The sequence below is a fragment of the Eurytemora carolleeae genome, unplaced genomic scaffold (assembly GCF_000591075.1).
Source record: "Eurytemora carolleeae unplaced genomic scaffold, Eaff_2.0 scaffold221, whole genome shotgun sequence".
In the NCBI taxonomy this organism is placed as follows: domain Eukaryota; kingdom Metazoa; phylum Arthropoda; class Copepoda; order Calanoida; family Temoridae; genus Eurytemora; species Eurytemora carolleeae.
The window spans coordinates 198,790-205,767 of NW_019396278.1; positions in this window are offsets into that span (position 1 = coordinate 198,790).

Genomic DNA, 6,978 nt, shown 5'->3' on the forward strand with positions numbered 1-6,978 from the left:
GACCAGTACAGTCTGAGAGTTTTGGGATCCGTGGAAAGCATTTTAAGTAAATCAAAGTTTTTCCGCAATTGCATAAATCCTTTCTCCGCTTAGACCTGAATAATGATTTTTCTTTGCTATTTGTTTTTCTGTTGTATTAGGTTTAGGTCTGACCCGGAGTTCTCTTTGTTTAGTATTTAATTATAGGTTTTCAATATTAGAAAGAATACTTTAATTATTCTCCCATTATTCTTTATGATTCTGCAGGTGTACTTAGTGCAAATAAATTTCAGAAATAAATTCTAATCCCCTTTAGAGTTCTCATGGTAAATGCATTCCAGTGCTCGAGGGTCTTTAATTTTTAAAAATGTTGTTAAACAAAACATTTCGCTGAAACAAAAATGCAAATAACTTTTAATTTAAATTTTTACGGTATTTTTTTAAGCTAAGAATTTCTTATAAAGTTTTCTAGGGGTCTATTTTTATGAATAGCGCTAACGTTTAAACTTGGCACGGATACTTGAACTACTTCGCTACATTAGCGTAGAGTGCCCTTAAGAAGTAATTTATCTACCCATATTTGGTTCAACTTTTCATTAAATCAGACCACAGGGTAACTATTACAAAAATTGTAAGACAGAAAATATATAAATATGATCTTGAGTTGAATTCAGAGTAGAAGGGACAAAATTTAAGGACTTGTTTGTAAAAACTTTTGAATTTAATACCTTTATTTAAATTTCGTAAACACTCCATCTTAATAAATCCCTCTGTCAATCCTTTTCTTGGTATTCTCAGTTCCAGGGTAAATAGCTCCCCTAACTAATTAGTGTTCTTAAATGTTTAATTTTTAATAAAAAAAATTTAAATCAATGATTTTTTTATGATTTGTTTTAACACTTATAAAAGCAAGTATCTGCATTTTTTGTGGGGGGGGGACTTTATATATAAAATTACTGTTAGAGTTAAGCTCTATCTGCATTCCAACTCTGTTAAGTCAATAAGTGTTTCGTGTAACTTTAAAGTTTTTAATCCTGAAATACTGAAAAGACTGGAATTATGGAATTATTTGACTGCTCTATATAATCTAATCATGGCTTCTTTAAGGGAATGGTTACCAATTTTAAAAGGAGTTTAGTTTAATTGCCTTATAATAAGCTAAGTATGATTTTGATTTATTTATGAAATGATAAGTTCTCCTCTGTGCGTATTACCGATGTTATACACACAGATTAGCGTTGTTGTAATAAATATTAAATTTTTTACAAGGCCATTAATGTATTAGGTTAAAACATGTTGAATTGTTGTGAAAAAATGAAAAAATTAATTTTGGTATATTTAGAAAATTCACGAAGCTAATTTTTTTGGCAATAGAAATGTTTTCCAATTCGAGGGGAAAATGTTAATTTCATTTCATTTAAAAATTGCGAACTTATCTATTGTTAAAAATAGCGAATAAATCCTCCGCGTTATTAATCACATTTTAAGTAAAAAAACTGTTTTTATAAACAGCCGGCCTTATTGTGCACTTGTGTAAGATTTGGTGCATATTCCACGAATTATTTTTTGCAGATTTTTTGCTTAACAACTCTTTCGCTTATCAATAGATTTATTTGAAACTTTGAAACATAATAAGATAAACATTTCCCCATTAATTTCTAGCTGAAGAAAGTTTAATTTTTTAGCACAAAATTCTGTTTCGCAGATTGTTTTCTCCATCCAGACCTAAAAATATTTTAAACTAAAACATTTACTTTGCAAAAAATTGCATTGTGTTGTGTAAAATAACGCTAATTCCCCTGTATATTTAATCCAATATGCATGTTTTTTCTTTTACAATATTGATGAAAAAGGAGAGAATTACCATTAACTAACCACAATATAGTTTGACCAGGTTAATAATTGAAATCTAGCACTCTCACTGTCTTGCACACACTCACTTCTTAATCAATCATACTTTTATTATTATTATTATTATTATTATTATTATTATTATTATTATTATTATTAATACTTTTAACTTTGTAAATTTTTTTTTCAATGGGAAAAAAACTTCAGGAGACTAGATTTAATGAATAACGGAGAAGTAGTTGAACACTGAAACCGCGTCTTTGTAGTTAAACCATTTCCCTTGTGCAATTGTTTGCATTTTTTCGCATTTTACTTGCTCGCGAAATATGCGAACATTTTCGCTTAGCGAAAAAATAATTTTTATCAAACATTTAATGAAGTAAAGGAAGAGAACATATTAATTTTAATATGATAAAAATGTTGATGCATTTCATTTTATTTCTCAAAGCAGAGGATTTCACAAGTTTTTTGCGCAGTTAAATTTTGCATTTTTTCGCAAACAATTTCTTTCGCTAGAAACCTTAGTTATATAAAAAAGGAATGAAATCTCCCTTTGCACAGTACTCATCGGCCTTATGTGAACTATCTAAATAAAACAATCTTACTGCAATAAAAGATGTGCACGCACAGGAAGAGCGCATTTTAGTTTAGACCGAGGCTACTTAAAAGTCTTCAAGGTTGATAAGGTTAAACCATCTGACAAGATATGGTCAAGATCTGACAAGATATGGTCAAGATCTGACAACCAGTAAAAATATATGGTCAAGATCTGATAACCAGTAAAAAGAAACCGAGTCTTTGCCACAAAGTCTGATTTTCTTATTCCTATATCTTTGCAACCTAATGTCGTAGACCTTAGACATTTTAAACTATAAATTCTCGTATCTCAAAAAATCTAAGTTTACCATCCGGTTGCATAAATAAAGGGATTTGAAAATTTGTGTATGTGGTAATGACTCAATGGCTCAACTCTATGCCTTATTCCTTAGCCCGAATTTTCCCAAGTTATTTTTATGTAATAAATCTAGGTCCCGAGATTACTCTACTCAGAGTCTAATCAAAGTCTCACTGACTCTATCTCTAGCCAAAACTCTAGGCTCTCAATCTCTAGCCAAAACTCAAGGCTCTAGGTACGTCTGTATAACACAACGTTTCATATAACACTAATTTATTTATACAGGTAAATAGAGCTGACCGGAATGGCCGGTCAGGGTTAACATAAACATAGATAAAATAGATAACGATACATAGATAATAAAGATTGTATTGATCCTTGGTAGCAAATTATATTACAGTTATACGTATTTTCTGCTAGCTACAGTCTGAGTCCAAAATATCTTGAATTCCCCATGATGTTGATATAAAAGAATTCCTCTATGTAATCCCCCCGCTAAGTAAATATACAAGTTTCTGCCTGTCTGATTCTGCCAATAATTTATTGAGATCCACTCTATAGAATGGAGGGTGGTGTACCCATGCAGACCTAGGGCTGGGCTGTCTTAACAAAAAAGCCATTAAAAAAAAACGACCGTGAATAAATAAAAATTTTAATTAAAATTTTTCAAAAATTTCAAATGCACTAAAATCGTTCTTTCAAAAATTATAACGTTATTTAATCGTTGACAGTCGTTAATTCAAAGAAAGAAATGCTTAATTTTAGAACGGATGATTATAAACGATCGCAAGGAACGAATGACCATTGTAAAATCAAGAAAACGGTTCTTTTTAAATCAAGAACGTGTCTAGCCCTACTGTACTGTCTGATTAATCATTGTAAACGAACTATCAAGAAAACTGATTTTTTAAATCAAAAACGTGCCCAGCACTACTGTACTGACTGATTAATGAATGTATATATTTTATCTATTTCAAATCCAATTGCGGGAATATATTCTACCCCTTATATCTTTCATTTGATTTGCATGCGAACAAATGAGCAGCAAAAGATCTTCAAATTCATCAATAAAATTAAAAATAAAGAATAAAAATTCTCTAAAAATTGCTGTACGTTTTTTTCATCCGGAGTTTATCACAGAGTAAAAAGTAATTTTCCAGCAAAAATCTATAATCTGGAAACATTGTTCAATATTGCTCTTATTTTGTTGCCCTGAGGATAAACAAGAAAATTGAAAAATAAAGTTTGAGTGATGTTTTACAAAGGTTTACTTAAGCCCTACTTTTAAAGGATTAAGGCAAGCCAACTTCTGTGTTTAAACTTAGAAAATGGTTTTTAGTTTAGAGCATTTTGTCAGTTAAAATGAAATAAATATATTCCTTTTTCTAGTTAATCGTAATTTCAATAATTACATATAAATAAATAACCTGAAGTTTTTTTTTCTCAAGACAAAATGAATGAGCACTATTTCTTTTAACATAGAATTTAGTCTATTTTGTGTCAAATCTTCTGTGAAAAAATTAAAAATTTTCTTTTGCAGTTAAATAAAAATAATATTTCCTCTAAATCATATGTTTGTGTATATATATTGGGAGATTATATTTGTTATCAAAGCTTGAGGGTCAAACTTTTGTGTAGAATATCCAGCTAAGACAAGTATGCATATGCTTAGTCGGTGTCGTGGATCAGTTCATTTCGTGTCATTCCGGTTTTGAGAACAGTTTTTCACTCTGGAAATCTGAAATGAGATATCGGTTTATCTGACCATTCACAAGTTTTTCGCTTTGTACGATTTTATATTTTCGGTTGGACTAGGCTGGTTTGAAATAATTTTAATACATTTTTAATTTGCCCTTTTCGCAATTATTTTGAGTAAATTTTGTGTCTAAAGTGTATGTTTACTCTTGGGCGCGATAAATTAATCATCCTCTTCTGAAGTTCTGATCTAAGTAAGAAACGTGTGTTTATACTTAACTTGATAGTCCATTATAGGGTACGCACTTACGCACACTATCCCAATATGCCGAATTTTGAGACAGAGTCCGAGAGGATTTCTCCAGGAGTTATTATGCATAAGGAAGGGTGGTGTTCTTACGGTAATATCGTCTTTGAATCTTTCATTCCCATCACCCTCCCCGTCTCCCCTCTCCTTCTTGAGATGTTGAATAGAATGATATATTTAACAATTTAATAAAACTGTTCCTGTATGATCATCATTTATTTAACTAGAAAAGAAAAGATTTAATCAAAACCACAAGAAATAAGAAATATTTCACAGATTCTGAAGAAAAGACTTGAAAAAAAGCTTGTCAGCAAAAATGTTTTCCACACCTTTTCTAGAATTTGATGAATAATGATATTTTTTGTAAAAAGGGACTGTCTATATAATTTCAAGTGATGACACATTATAAAGGTGCGTGCTCGATTAACAAGAAAACCTTCGAAGCTGCAATATATACATATCATGAATTATATATAGGACAAAGCTTATTAGGGTACCATTGTAAATCCGACACTCTGCTCAGTAAATGAAGATTCACTTTAAATTTCAGCAATATGTAATCCCTTTAAATTATGGAACGGGTTTTTTGTTTTATACATGTAAAAACTATGTTTTATCTTTCTACTCTTTCTTTTTATTTTCAAATGTGACAGAATTTCCAAAATTCTAAACCAGAAGTAAAAGAATTTTAAATTAACTCAAAAACAACTTCAGTATTTAATTTATAAATTCTAAATCCCGCAAACATTTTCAACTTGACACCAACAAACTTGCAAAAATTTAAAACAATAATGTTGTTCAAGGTAAACACTTTAAACACAATAATCCAACACATGTATTAAACAACACTGTTACACAATAATCCAACACATGACCCCCCCCTCCCCTCACCAGATCATCAAACAAAAAGACGGGGAAGGGGTTTGTCGCGTAGTTTTTGTTTGTTCAGCAATTGCTTTTGTTATTTACCCGTGATTATTCTTTTTTCAAATACAATTTTGTTCCATTTTTCTCGAATTCTGACTAAGTTGTTATTTTGTGAGAGTGAGAACTGAGTATCGAGGTTTGGTGATGTATCTGGTTATATATTCTCTCCCCCTTACTCCTCCTGCCAGTTTGATAAATAACCAATCAATCAATTAAGGTTCCAGAACCTTCTCTCTTCTATACAAAAGACAGAGGAAGGAGAAACAGGAGAAAATGGAGGAGTGGGGGAAAGGGAACGGAATATAAATAAAAATTTAGTTTGGGGGAAGAAAATGGGTGGCTAGGTCAAAGCATATGTTGGGAATGGTACAAGGGAATGAAGAGGCAATGAACTAAGAAGAGGGATGAATGGAGGGTATTTTTGAGGGAGGGAAAGGAGGGTAATAGAGTTAGAAACCTCTATGTTGGGTGGGGATGGGGAAGAGAGAAAAGAGAAGGGTTGGCAACCGGTTGGCAACCTATAAGAGGGGATAGATGAGAGAAGAGAGGAAATAGATGGGTTGACAACCTAGAAGAGGGGATAGATGAGAGAAGAGAGGAAAGGGAGGTGTTGGTAACCTAGAAGATGTGAGGGATGAGAGAAGAGAGGAAAGGGAGGGGTTGGCAACCTAGAAGATGTGATAGATGAGAGAAGAGAGGAAAGAGGGAACCTAGAAGAGGGGATAGATGAGAGAAGATATGAGGAAAGAGGGAACCTAGAAGAGGGAATAGATGAGAGAAGATATGAGGAAAAAGGGAACCTAGAAGAGGGGATAGATGAGAGAAGAGAGGAAAGAGAGGTGTTGGCAACCTTGAAGAGGGGATAGATGAGAGAAGATATGAGAAAGGGAGGGGTAAGGTTGTCTTTATTACCTAGGATTGAAGAAGAGGTTTATTTTATTTTTCAATTACAAGAAGTTTATGTTTCTTTTAGTATTCCCTCTTTATTCTCCCCGGCGGCGAGGTATATTATCATCCGGACTAGGGTTCATCAGGACTAGAGCTTCTCCGGACTAGGATTTATTCGGACCAAGAATCATCAGGACTTATCAGGACTACGTTTGTTTAGACTAGGGATAAAAAAAATGGAAAATTTGATCTAAAACTGTTCTTCTGTTCTGTTCTCTGCTCAGTACATCAATTTCTATATGAAGATGAAAATGATATTAAGTGGGTTTTTGTAATTCAACCAATTTTTTAAATAAAAATCCCTGATATACAGACCCCCCCACCCCCTTCCATCCCCTCTTTAGATAACATGTTTATGATTGTTAGTTCAACAAGT